Source organism: Apus apus, chromosome 1 (assembly GCF_020740795.1).
Source record: "Apus apus isolate bApuApu2 chromosome 1, bApuApu2.pri.cur, whole genome shotgun sequence".
In the NCBI taxonomy this organism is placed as follows: domain Eukaryota; kingdom Metazoa; phylum Chordata; class Aves; order Apodiformes; family Apodidae; genus Apus; species Apus apus.
Genome location: NC_067282.1, coordinates 45,498,544 through 45,524,341, shown reverse-complemented (window position 1 = coordinate 45,524,341; position 25,798 = coordinate 45,498,544).

Sequence of the window (25,798 nt, the reverse complement as noted above, 5' to 3'; positions counted from 1 at the left end):
TCTCAACAGTAACTCTGTTTCCTAAACATTCGAAGATTCTGTTGCTAAACTCCTCTAGTTTGATGACTAAGGATGGAATAAAATAATAATAATAATAATAAAACAAAACAACAACAAACAAACAAACACACACAAAAACCCTAAACAAAACCAAAACCAACCAAACAAACAAACCACACCAAAAACTATTAAGCAGAGAAATCATGACTGACTTAGGGCACTATTTTGCTTAGCTGCCTAAACAGCCATTGACCACATGGATCAATGCAGGAGTGTTTACATATTCAGATTCCTAAAGATCTGCCACTGCAGTTGCTTTGAGATGCTGCCATTGCATCTGAGCCAAGGATCTTGGTGGTTATCTTGTGCTTCAGGCTGTTTGGACCAAGCAAAATAGGCTTCCCCATCTCTCCCAGTGTCTAACACTCCCAAAATGTGTATGTTGGAGGGAGAGGAAGCGGGAGGAAAGAGGAAGAGACCACACCTAGAGCATACTCACAGCACCAAATAAATCACAACCACATATCTGTCCCATGGAATACCATTAAAAAAAAAAAAAAAAAAAAAAAAAAAATTGCAGGTTTGCCCTCAACTGTTAGTGTTTGTTTCTTCTTTCCAAAAGTCTCCCTAACTGCTAGTCTGTGTGCGAAGCTGGAACTGCAGTGAGAAGACTCTCCTGTTAAAAATTGAGCTACTATACAAAACTAAATGAGTGAGAAACACAAAAGAGAGCCTATGAATTGGCCAGTGGTTAATGCAGTTTCATTCCCCTGCAGGAGAAGAGGGTTTTAAGTTCCATTTCCTGATTCAGAGACCTTGTACTTTCTGCATTAAAGAGTCATTGGATAAAATGCCCTAACTTTAATGGCAAGAACTAGAATGCAGGGAGAAAAGGGAGAAACAGACAAGCAGGGACCTGCCTCAGCATACTAATAAAAATTACTGTATTCTTTGCTCTGAGTCTTTGGGGAGGCTGAATTCCACTGGCTTCACAAAATAAAATTCCTTTCCTGGGGAAAAAAGTACAACCAACTTCTGTCCAAGTTTTGTGATCAGTGTGATAAAGTTACTCTACAAGCTCTGTTCTCCTCCAGGACCTCTTATTGACACTGGAGCTAGAAGTCATTCCCACTACTATGTAAGCTCATTAATCTTATCTACTCACCTAGGGATCTTTTATAGTTAAAGAATAAGGGTTAGAGCAGTGATTCATCTTATCCAAAGTTAGCTACCTGAGAAAAGTTCAATAACTTGAACAAAAAAGGGGTCTAGTTCCTTCTTTTTAACAAAAAAGAGTCAAAGTACCTGGTCAGATGCAAAAATCAACCATGTGGATACCCAAAATCAAATGAGTAATAATGCTTCCTATTTCAGTGCAAGTTTTCCTTGCCTAGGAATGGCACGCTCCATCTCAGACCTTGATTTTGGCTGAAGAACAGAACAATCAGTGAAGTTCTGACCAAAACAGTACTTTCCATTGATAATGTAAAAAGAACCCTAAGAACACATCCTGAATTTTGCCTTCATAGCAAAAAATCCTTGACTGAATGCACAGGTATAATTTTGGAACTGTTTCCTGCTAACAGGATTAAAGGAGTTAAGAGTAAAGAAGGCCTGATATGCTGTAATTAGTAAGCTGTGGATACCCATTGCTTTGACAAACAGATGACATAACTTTGTTAATGTGAATCTTTGGCTAAGAGCTGTCAAATGCACTGTTGGAAAAGGAGGGGATAAAGTCTATTCACAGGAATCCACCAGAGATTGGCATCTGAAGTTATCTTTGTATAATTCTGTGATCCCTTTGTGCAGAAAGGCAGGGTGGAAATGTTTTTTCAGCATTAGATTATCTAGCCCCACATCATTCTTGGCCTACACACACTTTTTCAATGTCTTTCTGCTCCTATGCAGCTTGCATAAGGCTGGGCTTTGCTCCCTGCTGGAAGTATTAACCCTGTATTTCTCCTTCATGTGTCCAGATCCAAAGCAAGAAGACAGGTTGCCAGCTAGGAGTCTGTAAGTGGTTGGGTTTGCCTAGTAATGTTAATTAGACTGTGTTTCAAACCTGAAAAAACTGCCTTTTTCAAAATACCGATGGAACATATTTCTACAAGTTTATGGAAGTGTATATAAGAGAGAGAAATTGTTACTAAAACAACCACCAGGAAAGAAAAAAAAAAAAAGAAAAAAAGAAAGAAAAATAAAAAAATAAAAATAAAGAAAAAGAAAGAGAAAAAGAAAAAGAAAAAGAAAAAGAAAGAGAAAAAGAAAAAGAAAAAGAAAAAGAAAAAGAAAAATAAAAAGAAAAAGAAAAAGAAAAAAAAGAGAAAAAGAAAAAGAAAAAGAAAAAAGAAAGAGAAAAAGAAAAAGAAAAAAGAAAAAGAAAAAGAAAAAGAAAAAGAAAAAGAAAAAAGAAAAAGAAAATAAAAAGAAAAATAAAAAGAAAAAGAAAAATAAAAATAAAAAGAAAAAGAAAAAGAAAAAGAAAAAGAAAAAGAAAAAGAAAAAGAAAAAGAAAAAGAAAAAGAAAAAGAAAAAAAGAAAAAGAAAAAGAAAAAGAAGAAAAGGAAAAGCAAAAGGAAAAGGAAAAAGAAAAAGAGAAGGAAAAAACAACAAATAAAACCAAACAAAAACCAACCAACCAACCAAACAAACAACCTCACCTAACAAATACAGGGAGGTGATTCACATGTGGGGGCACCAGGGAACTAAAAAACTAAATACTGGTAAAAGTGTGACTCAGATGAATGATTGCCAGGAAATTCAGAGTTAAGGATGACATTCCATTAGAAGATTATGCTGCTGTTCCTGTCTCTGAGTTCCCACAACCATTGCAGAAAATCATGTAGTCTGACATTTGTTGGGTTTGTTTGATGGAGTGTCTAATACAACTGCTTAAATGTGACTTTCCTCTGAACATATTTCATTCACAACTTTGGGCTTATAATGACTCATTTTGAAATGCTACATTAACTGTCAGAAAAGCCAGTTTGTCACAATAACTAATCATGAGCCACAGAACAGTTACTTAGCCATATCTAACAGCACAAACCAGCATATTTCTTCTGTTTTTTTTCACACTCATTTTTTAAAGAAGTAGAATAACCGTGGAACTATTTCACTAAGAAATTCTGTCTGATCTGTCCCTGCTAACTCAGTCAGGAGGGACCTCTCCCAACAAAGCAATGTTCAGTTGTTCAAACACCTAAGCTACCATGAATATATTTTTTAAATTACTAATTGCAGTACAAGAGAGTCATTTTGACAGCGGTATCAGTTCACAGTCATGAAGACCAACATATCCTTATAGTCTCTCACCTGATATTTTGGAGGCTGAATAACTGGGTTAGCTACCTTTTGACAAGGAAACAGATCGGCCCACTGTTAGAGCCAAATGACGTTTGGCTAAGCAGCTTATCAGAGTATTGAAGAAACTTCCTTGTGAAGGTAGATGCATGGAAAATGAAGATCAGAATGGATTAAATCCAGGACAACTCTAGTAAAAATCACTGCAATCATCTTGGGGTATCCAGGAGCATAATATCGATATACCACAATCCCACTTAGCTTAGCATCAGCTTCCTTTTTTTTTTTTCCTTCTCTCTCTTTCAATTAAGACTATTAAAATTCAAAGATTTAATTTATAATTGTGTAGGCATTCCTATGCACCCTGATGTTTGTTCCTATCAATTGGCTCTTTATGCCTCTGAGTTGAGGCCGGATGTTTGCAGTTGCTGGCAGCTGTTGTTCAAGGCCCAGCAAACAGCTGATAGACTGGCAGTGTACATTGAAAGAGTGCAGCCCAGAGCCTGGGAAAGGTCCTGATGCTGAATACTCTCAGCTCTAATGGGTAATTAGCTTAGTACACGCAAGATTAGAGAACTAGCACTGGAGATGGTGCATCTGACTTGCTTTTCAAAAGTCATTAGAAATTAGAAACGGTAATTCTTTCACAAGAAATGCAATGAATTTTGTGAATGGGACTTTTTGGCTTTTTTTACTGCAGAAACTCTGGCAGAAGTTGAGCTCCTCTGAGAATTTATTTTTAAAAATGCCTAGTATTCTATGTTTTATTTCTACAATGAATTATTTGTACAATGAATATTTAACATTTTGTTTAAAAATAAAGTTATCTGTACTTGTTTCTGCAATTTGTGGGTGCTGTAAATTTTTAACATAACTCTGCCCCAGTAACTTGTTTTTTAAGGGACAAGAGGAATCACCTTTCAAACAATAAAACCTCCACTTCTTCAAGATCTTATCTGAAAAAATAAAAAGTGAGGAAAAAAAATGTTATTTGTAAAAACAGAATTTAGGTTCTGTAATTCACTATTCTTTAATTTATGTGGAAATCTTCACATTCATCACATAGACAGGGTCAAAGCCAAAGCCAGATGAGATCAAATGAAGTCTTTTGAGTCCTACGAAGATCTGCTGTAATATTCAAGAAGTTTCTCTATGCATGGGGGCAGGGGTGCATGTAGAACATACAACATTCTTTTCCGTATCCTGCATTTTAGACTGAGCTGCTTTCAAGATTGTGGAGTTCTCAGGAATTCTGATCTCACCCAGACCTGACCCTAGCTTCCTCCATGGTTTGGCAATGTTTCATGAGTTTCTGCAAAAATGAAGAAAATTATTATCTACTTCACAAACGTTTTTTGAAAATAAGTAAAAAAGTTGGTGCTTGCAACATACTTAAAGAAAAAAAACAAAACACAACATTATTGTAACTACCAGTTCAACATCACAGTTCTAATTAAAAATTCAAAGGTTTTAATTCAGTGTGGATTTTACAAGTCTTTCACAATATTAAAGTATTTGGCAGATTCGGCTCTTAGGGTGAGTGCGCTACCTCTGTTTGGACTTAAGAACTGGTGCCTGTGATGCACATTACCCTTAGTACCTGGTTCTGCAGGAACCACAAGTGATGTATCAGGTAGGATTTGGGCTTAGAGAGAAAAGATGTGAAGTTTAGCAGATCAAAGAAACTACAGAGAGCCTGGATGAATATTTTTCTTTTCATTTCTAGCTTATTGTAATTTCAATTTTCAGGGACATTTGCTGCTGGAGGAACTTCTTTAGAGACTAACATAAAGATCTAGGAAAGGAAACCCAGGTTTATAAGAAAAGGTATTGGAAGCAGATGGCAGGAAAGAGAAAGGGTATATGTAGTAATTAATTTTCACTATTTACTTCACCTGGGAATCTGCAATTTGCAAGGGAGAAACTATTGGTTCCATCTGGGGTTGGAAGTCAGCTGCTCAGCCGAGGTAGAAGAATACATAGGAAACTGAATTGTAGGGAGATGTCTAAAATACTGTTTTCATGAACAGGTATTTGGCATTGGAAGCACTTATATATCTATTGATCTCTGTCCATTCCCAGCCAAAATGAGATGAGAACAAGCAAGTTAAACACAGGACAACTAAGTGAATTATTTAGTCTATATCAGGTTTCTTCAAGATTAATCCTTGTGGCTGAGATTACTTCTTTCAACAGAGAAAGAGGGGTGGGAGGGGAGAAGTAAAAAGAAAAGCAGAGCGTGATATATTTTGCTAGTGAATATTCTTAATTTTTGTTAATTACTGAATATTGTCAGTATACTGACCTCTGTTTAAAGCAAAGAAACAGCTCCAAAGACATTTATAATCTCAGAGTATTAAAAGATGATATGACTTCATGTTATGACTTCAAAGTCGGTCTAAAAAATACAGAGATCCACAGTTATAAAAAGCAACCAGAAAAGCAAAAAACTGCCAAGAGAATTTAGCTTATTTTCTTCTATACATTGCCTCAGTATATGAGATGTACAAGACACAATGCCTGTGGTTTAACTTGCCCACAGTTTTACCTAAGCCTACTTGGGAAAGAATTTGACAGTAGAGACCACACTGTTCCTGCAAGTACCTTGCTTTACACAACAGCCTCCATCCATGGTAATTCCAGAAGTGTTGCAGTAAGCTTGTGTCCTTCTCTGAAGATAAAAGGAGGAGAGGAAGAGCTTGAGAGTTTTCTAACCCAAAACTCAGACACACTGTTTAATTAATGTAAGTTTATGTACCTGAAGCATGATGATTATATATGAGTTAATCATGTTATCTCCAGTGAAGACTCGTGTGGATTAATTTATCTCATCCTAGAACAATAACATTATCTACTATTACTTCCCATTTTGCCTATTTCCCTCAATTTTATGCTAGTACAGGTGTAGATATATACATTATAGATGACTAAACTTTGGTGAAGTAATCATGCCCTGAATCCCATCCAACAGCTTCCTGTTAGTCTTCCAGAAATTTCACTACAAGTTTAGATCAGCAGTGACCACAACAAATTAGGTATAGATTATTAAAATTTTTGCAATTTAATTTTGCAATTAATCAAGCATGGGGATACTTAGACACATCCAGAAGGAAATAATATAAATTTTAATAGCAGACTTCTATTGAAGATGGAAGCTTAGTGGATTTTGGAACTTGCAGAAAAGCCGCTTACTACCCTGACCAAAATGAAACACATTTTTCATTACACTTAAAAATATCCTAAAACAAACCCCTCAAAAAAATAAATACTGAATCTAAATGATACTTCTATTAATTAATTAGTCTTCTAAACATTGGAAGCAAAAGTGACAAGAAAAATGGAATTATATCAAGTTTCATTTAAATTTAAAAAGGGTTTTAATGTGACTTAACTTTAATTTCTGTAAACAGAACAAGCCAACATTTTTTTGCTTACATAATCCTACTTAAATTGGAAATATTCTTTAGACTTTCTTCAGAATTCAAAAATTTTAAGCTGCAGGTCACTTAGAAAAAAGGTGGTTGCTATTAAGAATTGCAACATTTAATGAGTCAGTCTACAGTAATTTAAGTTTATATTAAGAATATATTTTTCATGCAATACAAACATCACTGAGACTCAAACTGCTGCTCAGCAAACTACTTCAGTATTACAATAAAAAGGATGAAGAGTTAAAAAAAAAAGTAAAATAAAAAGTTGGTTTAAAGATAGTCTTTGGATATCATAATGAAATTTAAAATTACATTTCTGATTCCAGATCATTACCATTTTCATCCCAGATCATACCTACCTTTTGAAGAGGTATGTTCCGTAATTTCCATTGAAAGATATCTAAAAGCTCAAGAGGATAGTTTACAAAGTTTAAGTAAGGTTGGCTGAAACCAAACCTTAACCAAGACTCCACAGTCAATTCCACTTTGTTTACAGACAAAATCTTTCCCAGACACGAAAAATACCACAGTGGGCCACTAAGTTGTACCAAAAAGCCTGTGGTAAAAGCCAGTATGTGGTAATAAAGGAGGACTTCAACATTACTGCTAAAATTTCATTAGAATCAGCCTCAGGGAATTCTAAAAAGAATTATGTCTCTGTCATAGGTGAAAAAAGTAATGCAACTTTCAATTCATTTGGGCCTGCACTTACCGTTATAACTTTCTCACATCGGTTATTTCATTCATTGCAAGTTTTTTATTTTCTAAGATTGATTTTCCCTGGGGTTCATTATTCTAAGGAAATTTTAATAATAATGGTTCCCTTTGACTTTTTTTACACTTGCCTTTGTGCCCTCAATATTTTTTTAAACGTATTTTTGTACAAAATATTTTGTACATGTAAAACTACCAGCTTAATTATGCTCAGTCACTAGTACTATGAGCTAGACTTTTAAATTTCTTGAGCTGGAACAAAAAAAAAAAAATTACGTTTTCACTGTCAGTTCTTAAACCAATGAGTTAATATAAACAATCAAATAGGGATAAAACTGGAGATTAAGCTAATCTTTATATCATGCTCATCATCATAAAATGTGGCTTGCATTATTCTGTAGTGCTTCTAGATACCGTAAATATTTTTTTCATTAAGGCTGCACTTGTAGAAAAGGAATTTAATCAGTAATCTCACTTATCCATTCTAAATGTTAACACGTTTCCTGCTTCTCTTAATTCTTCCCAGAAGAATATGTATCTTACAATTACAAAAACCCTGAAAAGAGTTTTCTATCTAGGACATGAGTGCACTGGGTCTCTCAAATTTAATTAAATTAATTAATCAAAGTTACCAGTTCAAAGTAATTTGATTAAGAATACCGAAAAGTGTCTGAGTAGAAAATTAAATGCAAAGACTGGATCAAACAGGGTTTATTGACAAAACTAGCTCTATTGGAATTTCAGGGTTTCACAGTGTGTAAACTTGGGGGAAAAAACAAGCAGAAACATAGAGCCTTTAGACTTTCTGTTTTTTTCTTGTTATTATAAAGAATGTTTTCTTTTGGGATAGTTATAATATTGACATTCAAGATTGTAATAGTGTTTATTTTTACCTTTTATGTATTTATATTGTAATTAAACAATTTTTCAATGTTATCTGTATTATTGGTGGTAGTAGTAGCAGTAGTAGTAGTAGTAGTAGTAGTAGTAGTAGTTGAGGCTATACTGAAATATTGAAGCTCAATGCTTTCAAGTTCTGTTGATACTTAAAATGTGGTTGTACATTAAATTCTGAAGGTGGATATTTTGATATTTTTTTAAAAATCAAACATAAATGATTTCAGAATATTTTTATTTTCAATTGCTAGAAATTCTGGTCTCCAGCAAAACTGTGAAACAGCCTGTTCAGTTAAACTGTGTGCTACTGGGTGTTTTAACACCTGTGGTAGGATTTCTGTTAAGGAAGATCTTAGTATTGCTTCTTCTACAATTGCTCATTTGCAAGGTCCACAAATGAGTTAGAACAGAGAAGTTGTATGGAAAACACTCATCCAAGCATTACTTGATTGTCCTGCTTAAGGTTTAGGTGTGTGTGCTTGAGTGTGCACTAAGGGTTACCACAGTCGTCCTCCAACTTTTCCTAAAGGTTGAATCCAGTACACATAATCTGTGGTAGTCTCAACCTACAGGCACATGAGCAGAAAGAGGTTTTATAGCAAACTCTGGGAGAGTGTGGGCTTCAAGTTGGACTTGAAATGGACACATTCATAATAAAAAAGTTATTCTGGTGACATTCAAGACAGTAAGAAAAAAATAAATAAATTAAGGCCAGAACAGAAAAACTATGCCTACAGCAAAAAATAAAATAGCTCCTACTCATCGCAGTCTGCACTAGCATCAGTTGTTACAAGTGTTACTTTCATGACTATAGTTCAGACAAGACTGAAGCTGGGGCCATTCAAACAGACAGTTTGTATGTAGGCCATGTGTTTTGGACAATTAGACAACTTAGAAAAACACTACACTAGTTAAAAAATACTTCTGCGCATGTTTAATTGTACAGGGAGTTTTGTAAGAGAAGACATCAGAATAAAAAATACAGAGCTCATGGAAGTTAACCCAGAAGATGGAAAAGGAAGAAGGACTGAAATGGACTAGGAAAACATGGGAAATAGAAAAGAGAGAGTTAAAGAAAGGCTTCTAGAAAAGGGAACCAAGTACTCCTCACATGGAGAAGAGAGTTGTTTATTTATTTATTTATTTCAGTTCATTACAGGTACTAATGGAAGTATGGCTTTAGTTCGAAGTCATGAGGCCAGGATAAATGAGGGGAGAAAGAAGAGCTAGAAATCAGGAAAGCAGGAAAGGGGATAATGAGGTTTACAAGGATATCTAAATTAAATTGTATGTAAGTGAAATGGCACACAGGCTAGACAGAGAAAAGAAATTAAGACAAATAATTTGTGCCTGTGGCAACACACATGCAAATGTGAAGAATTATTTAAGATTTTGTCTTTCACATCTCTGCGGCAGTTCTCTTCCAAACATTGCTGATATGAAAAAAAGATAACTTCTTGTGATTAAGAAAAGTAATTGTATGAATATTTTAATACACCTTTCCACTATGGTCAATGCCATAAGTAAACTGTGCTCTTTTATAAAAATGGCTGCACTATAAACTGAGTTAATACTGTAAAACTTGACACAATAATGAAGCTGCATCATTTCCTACTGAGGAACTTCATTCAAAGCCATGGAGCTCACTTGAATCAGTATAGCTAAATGAAAATTTGTTTTCCTTTATTGCTTTAAAGGTATGTTATTGATATCAGGTTCATCATCCACTACTTCGCCACTGACATTTTATTTTGGGTTAGGCAAAATCTGTTAGTGAAAATGTTTATTTTCAAATGAGATATGATTATGTGTTCAGATATCTTTCCTGCAACACTTAGAAAAAAAGACCATATAACAACTCAGAGACTATCCTCATAAATGTTACTAATCAGAAAATACACAAGACAGCTGCATGCTTTTTGATGTTTGATAGTTTACATAAGAAGAAGTACCTACTGCCCTTTTTTCTGTCCTACAACATTCTGCCTTATCTCCAGCTGCAGGTGGGAAACTTGTAGTTCTTCTCTTTGTCCCCTGCCAAACCTGTGCAGATACCTTGAATGGTCTAGTGAATCTCAAAGGAAATAACTTGCCTGTTTAAACTACTGAATACAGACATTTGTTAGATGGACTAGGTTGAGCTCAATTACCAAATTGCAGATTTTCAGATGTGAGCTAGTTACATACACATGTATTAAAATCATTAGTGATCTCATCAGCAGTCAGTAAATTCAGAGAGTTATTGAGCTCACTCTAAACTACCCACATTCTGCACAGTTCACCTGAATAACTCTCTAAGCTCAATGAGGTTTGTTTCATCTCTCCACACCTGAGTGAACAGCGTTGATGTACTCTGGTTTCGTACTTTGCTTTCAGCTGCCAATCTGGAAGTGTGTGTCTTTTATGCTGTAGTTGTTATGTGACTGTCTTCTGAACCTTGGGACATCTGTAATGCTGCTGGGTATCTGTGCACAAGTCAGTGAATCAAGCCCTGGATTTTCATGCACAATAATGTCAGGTTGGAGCTTTAATTAATTGTTAACAACTAATTTTTAGATGTCTAAACTTGGGTGACTGTATAACAATGATGACTTCAAGCATTGCTTTCAGAAGCTTAAACTAATCTAAACATGGGAATTCTTTGGATTGGGAGAATAACAAAAAACCTTATACATGTAGTTCCTCTGATTTCATTATGATGGTTTCAAAATTGTATTGCTTGTAACTTTTATATACACATGTGTAAGGTTTGTAAATACTCAAATATATGGCTAAGTTTTCTAAATTCCTTCACTGTAAAAAAAAAAAAAAAAAAAAAAGTGATTCTTAGGTATATCAATTTTGACTATAAGATTTTATTTGTTTATTTATTTTCTCCAAATGAGGTTAGGAATATGCATTTTTAACTAGATCACAAAAGAGAACAATTTCAAAGAACCATTTCAGTGCTGGGACATAGCTCACCGAGGCCTCTGGTATGAAAGGGGGGAGGAAATCCATTGGTTCATTTCCCATTAGCTTGAAAACTGTCAGCTGGTTGATAGTCAGCTCTGTTCAACAAATAAAAGACATGGAACAGCATTATGGCCTCTGAAAATATTTTTACACTGCTCACAACTGTAAACACAATCTCTCTCTCAACATGTAAGCCTTCATGCAGAACAAAGCTGCTGTGGCTGCTGCCTTTATACAATTCAAATTCTGATGTGCCAGACTTGGCATAAGCCTATCTCTTATTAACATCAAAGGCTCTCAAATAAAACACCATTAGTGTTGTTTGGGATTTTCATGAACAGTGCATATAAATACACGTCTTGCACTGTCATAGTTGTATTATGCTTCAGTATTAATGGTGACTCTGAGACACAGAACTCTCATTCAGAGCTGGATTTTCAGTCTCACACATTCAACTCACAGATTTTGTAAAGTGGGTTGGAGGCAAGTGTTTGATTTAGAACCATGTAAAACTGAGAAGAAGCATAAGATTTGCAACTGAATTTTGCAGACTCTTCTAACATCTTCCATATGTGAATTCCTTTCTCTCTCAACCTCTAGTGTTGTCTTCCAGGCTTTATGTCTCACTGTGACATATCTTCTCTCTAAGACATAGATGTGAATCCGTTCAGACATTCTGAGTGAAATAGTTACTTAGATGGAAATAATTCTGAACAGACTTTAAAGCTTTTTGGGTGAAGACTGTTGAAGTGTTTTAAGTGAAAAATTCAGATGTATTCATTTTCTTTGAACACTTTTCTAAACCTATGAAAAACTCATATGTCTCCAGAATTCAGCTTATTTCTGCTGTTCAAAGAAATGAAGAAACTGATTTTAATACAGAATTTCCTAGAAATCACTGCATCTTTCTAAAATATCATGACTGTTTGATATAGTAGTATTAAAGCTTGTTATGAAGAGTACAAGCCCTAAAGCTTGCAAATCAGAACATGAAAACATTGGTGTTCACCACCTGGTTTTGAAAAATTAAAAAAAAAAAAAGATGAGCCAAAAAAAATTAAGTAGGTTCTTTGGTTTAAATTTAAATTATAGCTCACTATAATTCTTGGAAGTTTCCCATTCTGTCAAACATTTTATGCTAATAAGTCTCCAGGTCTGTTCATGTTTGTAGCTCTTGTCCTAATGTAGGCAAATTTTTTAGAGCACATAGGTGTTACCAACAGAAATCACAACTACTACCAGTAAAAATCAAACAAACCAGCATCTATAGCAAAAGAGAATCCAGAATAGCCATCAGGGAACTGAAAACAGAGAGAATAACCAGGAACAGTTCTTTCTCACCTTCAGCAGGGTGAGGCAGGTGATATTGTTTTAATGGTCAGATCTTTTCTACTGCATAGTGAAGAGCTTTGGCTAAATTGTACTGTATTATACTCTATGTGTGCCAATAAGACTTCCAGGGACATTGTATTGTGGCAGCTACATCAAACTACTTTTTATATATATGGAAGATTTTGCAATTTTAGGCATTTTTTTATATGACACTCCTGATGGATTTTAATTGACACTGAATGTTTATAATGAAGCTGTGAATTAGTTTTTTAAAATATTATTTATACAGTATTTAAGTACTTTTACTTTCTAAGTGATTATTTATTTTAACTCAGATTAAATATAAAGTATAGCTTAAAAAAAAATTACAATCCTGCAGCAATTAATTGATACATACAGGAATAGTTAGTATCTAAAAATTCTGGTATACAGTTTGTCCTAACTACCTTGATTGCCTTCTTGATTCCTTTACTTTGTCTAGAATTTGCAAGTGTTCACCATGGGGATACCCTTACTACATTCCTTATGTATAACAGATTTTAAAAGTTGCATGTGAGCTGTTGGTTCTCAAATGCATAGTGTACTTTCATTGCCATGCACATACAAATGCAAGTATGCTGACCAAAACATGATGAATTTGAGTAAAAAAAAATGTAAATACTCTTCTTGATCCAAAATCACTTCTTTGAAATCTTTCTAAATATGCATGTTGCTTTTTGGTACTTTTTTTTTTTTTTTGGTCAACTTGAGAGTAAAATGTATTCTCATAATATTCCCAAGACTTCCTAAACTTCTGGCTCAGACGTTAAATAAACCTTTTCTAAAAAAATTTCTCTTTAGTTTACTGAGTGTAATTGTACCCTGTCTCTGTATCATGTGTTTCAAGTTCTTTAGAAATTTTTACCTGTAGAGCAATCAGTACTGACACAGAATGCTAAAATGGTAAAGTTAGATAGATGCTATCAAGATTTAGACTGTAACTCTTATTTTATTGTAACTCAGAGTGGTGCTTGTAATGTCAGAATCATAATGGAAATTGTCATAGACTTGTAAGACACTGATTGTTATTTCCTGCTGAAGTAGAGACTATTTTTAAATTCCATAAAAGCTTTGTCTTGCACTATTTTAAATGACACATATTAGTAATCATAAACTAAAAATATTGTTGCTACAACTCAATAGCAAAAGCAAATAAAAACCATTGAATCAGCATAGAATATTCTGATAAACAAATATGATATTACAGTGGCTTTGTAAAATGTCAGGATTGGATGATGATAACTCCACCTAAGACTCATAGCAAACTATATGTCTGTTCGAAACAGGGCTCGGATTAAAAAACTAAATAAAACAAACAAACAAAACAACAAAAAAACCCCAAAACTTAGTAAAAAAACCCAAACACAACAAAACCAACAAACCATACACAGAAAACTGGCAAATATCTGCTTATTGTACTCCTAAACACAAAGAACTACTTATAAAAAGTGATGAGAAATGGACAAGTTTTCAGTGATTAAGAAGTTTTCAGAATTTTCTACACAGTTTTTTTTTTAAATCTTTATGCCACTCTGCATCAAAGGATGATTAAAGGAAAATACCAGATACAAGCCCTGATTTTTTGATAGTTATTAAAACATTGTTCTTTGAACAACCTGGAAAGATGTTTTGCTCCATCAAAAAACATCTATCAAGAATTGTAAAATATTCTCTTAGAACTCTAAAAAGTAGTTACAAGACAAGGCAGAAGGTACTAAGGTCTCCCCTGCAGAAATATGCAATATATAATGACAAATAATCTGCTAATCAGAATATCAGTGCAGATGTTTGCCATCATCTGGGGTAAGGAGAGTGTGACATGAGTGTCATACATGTCTACGTAGAGCAGACTTTTCAATGCCAGGCTATAACACTTCTCTTCCTCAATATAAATCCTTGTTTGGATAATGCAGTTTAATTTGATTTTAAAAATTCCTTTTGGAAAGAAAAGCTGTTTGTGATTTTTGCAGCCAAATTGAAATATAATACAAGTAGCTCTATACTTGTTGTTTGCCTTTCTAGCCAAACTAACAAAAGTAACTGCACTTATCTCCCGATGGTCCTACAAAAATTCTGCTGTGTGGACAAATTTGTAAATACACTTCATATATTTTGCATTATGGCATTATAGTAAGGTCTTCAACAGGAGAGGAATGATGGACTCTTTTAAGAAGCTTTTGTCAACACTTGTGCCTTGATTGAACACAGACAACATAGAGATAAAAAATCACAGTCAGCTTTTGAGACATCAGAACATCATTCCTCAAAAGAAATAGACATGTAACAGCATAAAACGTATACATACCATTTACCTACAGAACTCCTGTAATTATAGGAGTTTGCACTGCAGTGATGGTGCATAGTTTTCCTTCATGTGTTCAGTGTCAAAGCAAAACTTGCAGACATGCAACTATAATGGCTCTGAGCTCTTTCTGCCAAGTCACATAACAGATACCCCAAGTTATTCTGTACAGTCAGTTAAAAAAATAATACACATGGGGTATTATGGGGTAGTTGAAATGTCAAAAGGGCACATCTGAGGCAAGTCAGGTGGTTGTTCCATAATGTGTAAGGCTGCAGAAAAGATGTTCTAGTATAGCAAAGAGAATGGTACTAGTACCAGCAAATCTGGAAGGTACTGGAGAAAAATGGTGGTATAAATACAAGGGGCTATACATAAGGGGCTGGAACAGTCTTGCATTAAATAGAATTTCGTATGATCAATCATTAGGACATGCTAAGCATTGTTTATTAATAAAAGAAATGCCATCTTTACCAGATATGGTTTATTATTGGGGATTGGGGAGGAGGGTGTGTAACTACAAACAAGAACAACAAAACAAAACACCACAAAAAGCAAAACCCCCCAAAAGAAACCCAAAACCAAAGCCAAAAACACGTAAAAAACAACAACAACAACAAATGAACAACAACCAGACAGAAAAAGACAAAAGAACTTCTGCCTTTTAATTCATGGAGTTTTCTAGAAGTATTGTGATAATATTGCTGCATGTGTACCTGCAAAGTTCAATTTAACAGTCTTTTTTAAAGTGTCTGACAACACTTACACAGCTTTCCTTTCAGGAGGTTTTTACCTCTAAATTTCTCTGGATAATTCCCTGGATTTCTTTTGATTTTTACGACATTTCTATTAAGTAGTGCCTTCTTCAAACACTCAATATGTTTAAAAATTGGCATTCCATTCACTGTAGGAGTCTAGTTTTATAGAAAAATATTTTCTTGGAAGGACCTGTTATAAGAACATATAAAATTGTCTATGAATTGGTAGAAAAAATAGAGTATTGAGAAAAATAAGGAAGTAATATTTCTTCATTTTAAATAGACAAAAATATTTCCTAGTGTGGGAGAAGAATTGATCTTTTAGAAAGAATTTGGGGCTAGACTGAAGGGTTTTTTTAGGTTGTTTTTTTTTTTTTTTTACTTTTCCTAACTGACATTGATATTGCTTATAAACATTAAATGCAAAACACAACCTTAGTAGTAATTTAAGCATTGTTTGAAAGTATAGAAACACTGCAAAAACATCTAAAAAAAATATTAAAACCCAAAAGATTATGTTTGCCTTTGGTAAGTCAGTACAAAATCATTGTTTGTACAAAAGAAACATTGAAACTTAGGTGGTGGAACACGGATGTTTTCAGAGAACAAAGTGCTGTCTTGTTGAATTCACTCTCGAGTCAGGGAAAGAATGACAAAGAAATATTTAGACAGATTATGACATGAGCTGTTCATTTCCTGTTACCAAGGAAGAGACAGTAGCCAAAATATTCCAGCCTTCCGGCCGTTACTGTACATCTGCTTTTATATTGTTGTTTAACACACCAAGTTCTCATTGATGAGAGGCTGAGTTAGCATAGCTGTTCCCCCAAAAGACATAGTCAATAACAGATGTTTTAAAATGCACATTATTTTGAGGTTTTGTTTTTGTGTTTGTTTTTTTTTTTAAATTACTTGGGAGCAATCAAGTATAGGTTATAGATACATAGTCATAAGGTAATGTGCATTTCTTCTGAAAACAGCCAAGGTTGGCTACAAAAATGTTTGTAGATGTTTATTTTGAGAAAAATATTTTGCTTAATCTTCACATTTTATACTAGAGATATATTTCTGTAATTTCTAATGCATTTCAGTTTTCATTTAAAAAATATCCATTCCAATTAGCGGAACTAAATTATCTGTATCTATTCTGAAATCTTCCCCAACATACTACAGAATTCAGACAATGTTAAATAGGTTTTACAGTTATTGCTTAAAAAACAGATATGTGCAAAATCAAGATGCTAAACAGAAGCTGCATAATAAGCAGATTACTGTTTGAAAGAATATTTTTACATTTCTTTTTTTAAATTTACAAAAATTCAGGATGCGTAAGAAATGCATACAATATTTCAATTCTTTTCAATATCTGTATCTTTCTTCCTCATTTTCTGTTGTAATAATGTTTATTTCATTTCTTGAAGACTTCATTGGGAAGTGTTATAGCTGAACTGTTTTCAATGGGAAAAAAAAAATGCAGGCATTTTCATAATGAAAGAATGGACTGTGTTCTCTTTGATGACACAAACCAATCCTTGAAATGAGTATACAAATAAAAACAATAATTCTTCCCACCCTTGCCTTCAAAGGTCCTGAAAAAAAAATATTCAAACTAATCCTACCAAGGGGAAACAACAAAAAAAGAAAAAAAAGAAAGAAAAAAAAGATCAACAAAACAAACACTCTTCTAATTAAATAGAGCTATCTCTTTCAAAAATGAATTAAGAATATTATTCATTCATCATCAATATTAATTAGAATATTTGCCTTACATTTGTTGAAGTCCAAACTTCTTTCCATAAAAATGCTTTGCAGCTCTTGTAAATAATAAGAAGCAGCTTAGACAAAGGTATGCACTAGAGAATTTATTTTTTTTTTTAGGAAAGAAGGACTGAATAGTAAAGCAAACAAAGACGATAAATCAGATGATAAAAAATGCACATTATGAAAGAACTGCTTCCTGTTGGGGAAGAAGGAATAACTAAAATAACATGCACTCAGTTTTCAGTACCTGTGGCAGGAATTACTTCAAAGAAATAGCAATGCAGCCAAAGGTTAAAAGGAAGTGCATGATCACATCTGTTAGAATCTGTTTTAACTTTTTGAGTGGAGATATGCCACATTTATGTTTCTCTTAATTTCACAAGGAAAGGAAGCAGTTAGGTTCTTCATTATCTGTTTGTAGACACTGAGATAAATTCATAATATTTCTTTCATATTTGTGGAACTAATTACTTTTGTCCCAGCCTTGCATACAAAAGCAGAAGCTGTATAAAAACGGTAAGGGCTTAAAAAAAGAAACAAAACAAAAGAAAACACCCTCCAGAAAATCCGAAGTCCCTTATCTTTGCCATTAACATTTTCGCTTCCGAGGCAAATAACAGAACCATTTGGATTGCAGTTTAAAATTTGTGTGCAAAAATACACAAAAATACCAAAGCCCCATGACATCACATACAAAAGAAACTCTCCCTAGCTTTTTTTTTACATCTCTCTCAGATGCCTGGAATAATCAGCCATTTCTTGAATGTCTATTTTCATGCTTATTAAGAGTTTTCATTTCATTACTGTTGTCTCTATGCAATCACTTGTTTTACATCTGCTCAGCTACACAGATCTTTCAAAGTAACAACTTATCTGGGGGAAATTCAGGTGTCAGTATTCCCAGGTAATCATAGCACATTCCCTTTACCTAATTTATGTAATCTTCTTAAATTCATTGCCTTAAAAACTGGACTTTTCCTTTTAAAGTTAGGAAAGGTTTTTTTGGTGTTGCTCTGTGCATGTGTTTATGTGTATAAATCTGTGCACTTTTAATTCTAACAGAATATAAAAGGTAGTTTTTAAATGTTTTGAGATATGTGCAAGCTCCGTTGGTTCTATAATTTAAATGGACTCTATCTAGTGTTGCCTGTAATAGACACTGTACAATGAAAAGTCCTTAAAATCTCCCAGCTTTTTTGATGTTCTTGATTATCTGTGCATCAAAACTTACCTCTTCCAAAGGCAGCCTGCCAAAACCAGGACAGCTTACCAGAAACTTGACCAATAGAAAGAAAATCTTTGGAAGGAAAATTGTTAAAATACTCCTCCATGTTTGTAAAGGAGTGCATTCTTGTAATGCATCTTCAGAAAATGCTGCGTTTCCCCAGCACAGTTAAAGAGTTTTCAGGCATGCTCTGATAAAGAGAGCAGGAAGACCACTGCTTGTCAGGGAGACCCTGCCTTTCTGAGCATACTCAGAGATGTTCTGCTGTGCACAAAGAGCCCATATGCAGCAAGTGGCCTTATAATTTTAAAACTGACTGAAGACAGAAGTGAAGATGAAACTGGTTAACGGCAGAACAATTTTATCTGGCTCGGAGTTTCCCTGACATCTCCTCAGCATGGTGCATGAAACATTTGAAGCAGGTCAGAGGCTACATGGGCCTCTTTTATAGGCCAGCTATACCCATTGAAGCTGTATGTCCTGAAGTATAGCATAATCTGGTGATTTCTGCAAAATATCCTAAAACCAAAACAACCAAAAGTGTTTTGTTTTGTTGTTTTTTCCCCCTCCTTCAAGAATAATATTATCCAATCTCACAATTAAAAGAGAGCGGAAGCCTCCAAAGGGATTCAGACTGTATGAAGACTGGATTCTTCTTTCTGCTTCCTTCTCAGTACCTGAAGACTCAGGGCAACTAGCAAAATAGCCTTCAAAAGTAAGATAAAGTTGTCAAAACTAGGAAAAATGTGATTCTTCTTTTGTTTCAAACTTTATGAAATAATCTATTGCAAAGGAAGGTTAATTCATGCTAAATGGATTTTGAATATTCTCATACTTCAGTAATCATCACCACAGACAAACAGAAACATAAGAGTATCCAGAAAAAGACCCTGCAGTAGATTTTTTTTTTTAAACTCTAATTTTGCTGAGTAATATTACCAATTATTTAATTTTTAATTAGCGGTGTATATACTGATTATAAAAAATACATCTTTTTGAGTTCAAGCCATTACATTTCTAAGTAAATACAGGAAATTAATAATAATTTTCTACACTTAGTTCTTTAGTACTTATATTTCTAAACTACATTACTTTTTCTCAACAACACAGTACCCTGCCAGCAGCAATCTGCAAATGAGTAACATGTAGTCAAAGACATGTCCCAAATATACCCATACACCTTCTTTTCAGTTGTCAGTTGCTGTGTTGGGCAATAGTCAGGGCACAGAGTAGGGTTTGGAAGCATTTAGATTATTTTTATTTGATTTTTTTATAAGATTTGTATTAGATTTTTGAGCATTTATGTTATTCTTGGTCTACTATTCTAAGCCAAGTAGGCATGAATGCAAGAAGTGCTAATTACAAAAAGTTTTAATTACATAAAGGTATATAGTTTCATTAAAAATTACTTCAACGGAAACGAGAAACGTATATGACTGTTTATAAGCCATCATATCTCATAGAGATAGTATTTATGGTTTGTTTAAATGGTTGAGAAAGCAGCAATAAACTCCAAGAAGAGTACTTAAAGCCACAAAAACAACAGATCAACCCACCACATGGCATAACTTTGCAAAGCAAATTGGTCTTTTCTCATTTTTGTTTACAACTAGCTCTTCATAGACTAAACTCCAGTAAGTTGTGGAGTTTCTTATGTCCTCTCTCTATATACAAACAGTGCATTCACTATAAACACAAGGAGGGAGGTAGGAAACAGAACCCCATAATAAGAAAAACTGACCCCTCATATGAAGAACTGGTTGATAAAGAAAACTGGTGGGGGTGACAAGAGGTAAGAGAAGCTTAATTACGAATGATTTAAGCAAGAAAATATCAATTTGCTCCCTGATTTCTGCAATACTGAAGCTTACAAAGATTTAGTTTTCAACCAGAAACAGAAGCTCACTTCTAAATTAGTTCTGTAGGAAACATTTTCTCTTTGCATTTGTAACTGATAAATGCCCTACAGTACTAAACAGAATCACTGTTGTTTTAACTTAGGTTTCAGTGTTTACAAAGGTTCCAGACTGCTTCCCATGAACTACAAAAGCTGTTTTATATTCCATAACTTTCTACTATACAAGTTTTACAAGAGTTGAGTACAGAGCAATGTGACTTTAAATCTTTCCAAAATGTATTAATGCACAAAGATATTAGTAATACAATTTAAATAAAATTTTCCAACCTGCAGGCAAATAAAAAAATAAACTCTTCAATATAGATCACCAAATACCTGTTGCCTCTTAGGAGGGTATATCTGTCAGATATGCATATACTTTGGCATGTTACACTTTCACATTTAGGAACTGGTGACCATTTGAGGCCATGTTGCGATTATAAGGCTTAAATATTAATACAGTGTTATCAATACTTTGAGGAGTATTTAACCTGTACTATGCTACTCACAAGTACATAATAGTCACTCTGACAACAGGAATCTTACATTCAAAAGAATATCTGCTATTTTTAGAATAAAAATGTATCTTACCCATCCCGTGAAGACTTTGTCTACTTTGCGTATTGCTGAAATAAATCTCTTTAGAAGTCACGGAATATTGCAGTTAAGGTAGTTGTAATTTTGTAGAACCATCCCCTAGCCCCATCTAGACACAACAAAAAAAGCTCATCAAGAAAAGTTGACAGGTACTAAAATGCACTTTTCTTAAAGATGGTAAAAATTAATGTATGGAAAGTCCACTTGTCCACTGTTCAGTGGAACAAGGGGGAGTCCCAAACATTAATACAAGCTGGGTAGATAATAGATCAAAAGCAGCCCAAAGGATAAAGACTTAAGGGTGATGATGGACAAGAAACTCAACATAAGGCAGCAACATGTGCTTGCAGAAAGCCAACCATGTCCTGGGCTGCATCAAAAGAAGCATGGCCAGCAGGACAATGGACATGATTCTTCCCCTCTACTCTGTTCTTGTGAGACCCCACATGGAAGACTGTGTCCAGCTCTGGAGTCCACAATATAAGGACATGGAGCTCCTGAAGAGAGTCCAGAGGAGGACCATTAAGATGATCAGAGGCCTGGAGCACCTCTCCTATGAAGACAGGATGAGAAAGTTGGAGTTGTTCAGCCCGGAGAAGAGAAGGCTCTGGGGAGACCTTTTTGGAACCTTCTGGTACCTAAAGAAGGGTACCTGAAGGCCTACAAGAAAGCTAGAGAGGGACTTTTTACAAGGGTGTGTAGTGAGAGAACAAGGGGTAATGGATTAAAATTTGAAGAAGGAAGATTTTAGTTAGACATAAGGAGAAAATTCTTCAGTGTGAACATGGTGAGACACTGGAACAAGTTGCCCAGGGAAGTTGCCCAGGGAAGCTCCATCCCTGGAAGTGTTCAAGGCCAGGTTAAAAGGGAATCTGAGCAACCTGGTCTAGTAGGAGGTCTCCCTGCCCTTGTAAAGGGGTTGGATCTAGATGACCTTTAAGGTCCCTTCCAACAGAAACCATTCTATGTATTTGTGATTGTAACAATACTATGAGAAAGATTTAACCACTGGGAAAGAATCTAAGTGAGAGACCTGGTCCTTTATCCACAGAAAACTTCCTGGATGGATAGAAAACACAAGGGAGAAGGGAGAAACAAAAGCACAAAACAAGCCTTTCATGCTGCCAAAGTACCAAAGCACTAACTGCAGAGAACTTTTCTACTGTGAGTGTAATCGGCAATAACCAGCCAGAAAAAGAATTTAGAAATTAATCAATTTATTTGAGATAGGTGAACAAACAGCACTGGGCGGCCGAGATCCAGCCCTGGGCGGCTGGAGAGTCTGTGCTCTGCCAACGGCGTGCACGCCGCTCTGAGTTGGGGTCCCTTTTATACAGTTCTTTTTCCCGCCGTTCGGGGGGTCCACCCCTCTCGGAAAATTCCATCCCTTTTCCTGCCGTTTCGGAGGCAGGGAGTCTCTCTCTCTCGGAAAATTCCATTCTCTGCGTTGTTGTTGTTGTTCTCCTGGACTTGCACAGTCAATCAAGATGTTGTATAACTTATAGTTCTATACCTGATATGGCCATCAGCATTTAGCATTAAATAACAAGGTATAACTTCCAAGATTAACCATTACATAACAGAACATAACTACAAACATTTAACAAACATTGCAGCTTGACACCCAGCCACATACATTCACATTTGATCAGCAAATTAAATTCCTGATTCACCTATAACAGTGAGTACAATGAACATCTTCCATTCTGCCCACGAATATGCAGATTTGTCATCACAGATGCTCTGTTTTTTCATACAACACTTTACATTTCTGGCTTGAGATAAAGTCAATACCAGTAAGTTAGACAACCAGCTGCAATCTTTGGGAAATGTTTAAGGATTTCGTTGCTGTACTAAATAATTATTTTAAAATTCAGGTTACAGCAATATGGTACAACATAACATCTTGTAGCTTTTAGCTGAAATGTTTAACTGAAACCCCTGTAGCTCCCAGTAGTGTGATTTCCATATTTCAGGCTGCTAAATACACAAATATCCTGAACAGAATATTGGATCATTCTTATTTGTGTGTATACTGGATCTAAACATAAGTTACAAGATGAGAAGTTGAAATCAGTGGGTAGTATTTTCCTATGCACATGCACAGGACAGAGTTCATGGGAAAAAACAAAAAAGAAAGAAAAAAAAAAGGGTTTTTTGCTGTTTCCCCGTGGAAGTAAGGCCTATAGGGCCACAATGCCTCTATCATCATCTGTCTTGCCTTAAATAAAGAGTGATGAATTTTGGGCCAGATTGGGCTGAGGAATAATGATCTTGAAGATGTGAAGTTCTTCCAGGTTTCCTGAAGATAGACTTGGTCTGAAAGAAAGAGATTTAATCAGCAATCTCAGAGAGAGAAAAGCTGAAAGAGAATCCAGAAAGAATATAAACAATCTAATTACATAAATTACTGTAATGCTACTTTGCATCTTCTTTAAGAAAAGACAGATATAAAAAATCTACAAGAAAAAATTGTTTTGTTTCAGTGAAGGTTTTTCATTTATTTACCAAAAGTGAATAGATATGATCTATAAGGGTGGATGTAGTTCTGACTGATTAGAAGGGGCATTTTGTAAAAAGAAAACAAATAATCAAAAGCTTTTAATCTGCATAAATAAACTCATTCAATTTGATGTTGATAGTTTCCTTATTTGCCTGGCCAGAAACAATTACAACTGAAATATTCAATGCGTAGGAAGAAAGCAGACATTTCATATTTTTCAGGGCAACAACTAGACCTTGATTTGGCAAGGAAAGCAAATCCCTGATCATTATCTTTGTGTTATTTACAATACAAGATGGTAATCTAAAAGTTTATCCTTCTTGGAAGAAGGAACATTTTTTCCTAGCTTTGTCTGGAACACACAAACGTTCACCTATATACATCCAAAAAGCACATTCAACAATGGATTTTCAGATCATTGCCTGGGACTGGCTTCACCAAAGACTCCTCTCACTTGCTTTAACTTTAGCATGGATTTTCTTTTTTTGGAGTATAATCAATTAGCTTCCAGTGAAATATATTGAAGTAACTAGCTTTATTTTAAGAAGACAAAATTAGTAATTGCAGATTTTTCTTGTATGTTCTGTTGCAATTCACTTAAAATTAATAGGAAAATACATCTGAATAACCACGTTTAGGAAAAAAAGCTATGGAAACACTTTGTTTTCCTCTTTTGAGGTAAGGATAAGTTAACCTGTGGCATGCAGGGTCATCCATCCATGTGTTGGATTCTTCACAAAAATAATTCTACTGCTTATAACAGAGAAATTAGGCTATTCTGGAAACTCTGGCAACACTTTCTTTCAGAAAGTTATCAAAGATTATGTTAACTTATTTCCAGCCATTCTTTAACTTCCTCTGGGGTCTTTTTTCCAGCTTCCTTCGTGGTTATATCTGCTGCACAAAATCTGGCTTGAAAATTTTATCTGTATTATCTACTACTTTTATTTTGGAGTTTCTCTTAATATTTAATATCTTTTTACTCCTTTGCTCCCATTGTCATTATGATCATCTTGTCCTATCTCTGCTCTCTGATGGTTCAGATAAACTGGGAGAATGTTGCACCGACAGATCATATCACATAGCGAAATGTAAGGAAATACAGTGTTTTACTACTAGAGATATTTACCTGTGTAGCATAAAAATATCCAGCTAATTCCTGCATAAGCATTTAATGAAAGTCAATGAAACCTTTGCACAATCTCCTTCTGGTAAAGTACTTTGGTATCTTAACCAAATGCAAGTAAAGGAAAAATAATAAAAAATATGAGAGAAGAAATAGGAAGCAGAAGGTTAGGGTCTATTTTCAACATAGAAAAACACCAGTAGACAAACTCCAAAGTTTCTCCACCGAATTATTGGAAACAAACATTTTTATTCAGTACTGGTTACTGAGATTTTCTTTACATAGCATTTGAATTAGAATCAGGAATGCATTTTTGAAACAATCTCCTTACCATGAAACAATGCCAGGATATTACCTGTTTTGGTTCATATGACAGAGCAGGTTTGCAACACATAAATTATGTTCCTTTTGGATGAAATTACTGGAATAAGTGATTCAGAATTTCACTTAATGTACTCTCTCAACCAGCAGGATTTAATCCACAGGATTAAACCAGGACTAGTCTGAAGTAAACAGCCTATCCTCCAAAGTGCTGCTATCCATAAACTGATTACAGAAATTCCTTGAGTATGGGCTCATTTAGGGCAATCAAGAACCTCTCCAGGCTCTAGCTCAACAAGTTCCTGGCCTGCAAATTTCTAGCAGCTGAGAAAATACACTGCAAAGTTTGTATTATTTTATCTTTGATCTCCTTAACTTCTACTGCTGAATATAGAATGCCTCAGAATACAAAATATTACCTGACCACTACAGCTTTTCTTACATTCTTAAAATAATTTGCTCTTTAAAATTAGTACATTATGTTATGAGATGAGAGTTTTCTACTGACGTTAAGTGCTACATTTACTGTCTCTTCTCAGTTTAATTAAATTTTTAAAAAAGGAAAGTTAAAATCAAGATCATAACCTGTGACATACAGGCTTCCAAACAAGTAACAGTTCCATTTTTCACTGCT